The sequence below is a fragment of the Tupaia chinensis genome, unplaced genomic scaffold, assembly GCF_000334495.1.
Source record: "Tupaia chinensis unplaced genomic scaffold, TupChi_1.0 Scaffold000330_1, whole genome shotgun sequence".
NCBI lineage: Eukaryota > Metazoa > Chordata > Mammalia > Scandentia > Tupaiidae > Tupaia > Tupaia belangeri.
In genome coordinates this window covers 2,367,363-2,368,612 of record NW_006159824.1, presented here as the reverse complement: position 1 = coordinate 2,368,612, position 1,250 = coordinate 2,367,363, and the positions used below count along the sequence as shown (strand labels likewise).

General features: G+C 41.6%; 1 pseudogene; it reads right to left on the bottom strand.

The window, feature by feature from the left end:
* Window positions 1–173: 173 nt before the first annotated feature.
* Window positions 174–272, bottom strand: LOC114008379 (uncharacterized; annotated as a pseudogene).
* Between the last annotated feature and the right edge of the window lie 978 nt (window positions 273–1,250).

The following is a 1,250-nucleotide window of genomic DNA, read 5'->3' as shown; positions in this document are numbered from 1 at the left end:
GGGACTCAAACCATGGTGGGTCATGGGGGAGCGTCCAGCCCCTTAGCCACCACACCACCTGCTAGTCCTTCAAATAAATAATTCTTTTAAAAATTTTTTAAAAATCCAGGAGAGTGAGTCCCTCGTCTTCTCTTTTTCTTTATTTCTTCTTTGTCTTATTTTATTTATTTATTTTTAATATGGAATGCTTCATGAATTTGTATGTCATCCTTTCACAGGGATTGTGCTAACGTTCTGTTTAATTTTAGTATATGTGCTGCCGAAGCGAGTACTATTATTATTTTTATTTGCCAGAGGGCATGTGTACTCACTAGAGAAAGAGAGACAGAGAGTGAGCGAGAGAGGAAGAGGGAGAGTGAGAAAGCACCCTCCGATGGGTTGCGGCCATGCTGCAATCCCTTCCATAGTTCCATGTCCTGTCAGGATTCAGGGCACGCGTGCACACTCGCCCAGTGTGTTTTTCAAGTCACCACAGTTGGAATTCAAACTGCATGGTCGGTCGTGTGGGATCTGTTTCCCTTAATCATGAGACCACGGGGCCGGCTTTTTTCTCTTCTTTTTCACAACTGACATATCTCTTCATGAACTCTTGCACTGTCATATACATTTTAGAGTAAGTTTGTTAAGTCCCTAAACATTTAGCGGACAGATTACTTTACAATATTAAGTTGACCCATCCAAACAAGTCTCTATTTATACTCTATTTATTCTGTCATTTATTTATTTAGGTATAGAGCATGTGTACTTGCTGGGGTCAGACAGAGACAAAGACAGAGAGAGGGAAAATGAGAAAGCACCTCCCAGTGTGGATGGCCATGCCGGAGTCCCTTCTCCTCCATTCACCTCCTGGGATTTTGGGCATGTATGCACACGCGCCTGTGTTTTCCAAGCCCCCAGGTCTGGGACTCAAACTACGCAGTCAGCCATGTGGATGCAGTCACTTTGACCTTCATGCCATCTGCTGGCCCTGCTTTTGTGTCTTTTAACAGTTTTAATTTTTCTTCAGAAAGGTTCAGAACATTCTTTATTATAATTTCTAAATAATTTATAGGTTTTATTACTGTTATAAATGATATTTTATTTTATGTAATTTTAAGTTTATTTTTAAAAAATTTATAGGGGCTAGCAGGTGGCATGGTGGTTAAGGGTGCTGGACTCCCACATGGCCGACCACGGTTCGAGTCCCGAACCTGGCAGCTTGCTTTCTCACTTTCTCTCTTGCTCTGTCCCTCTCTGATCAAATTAAATAA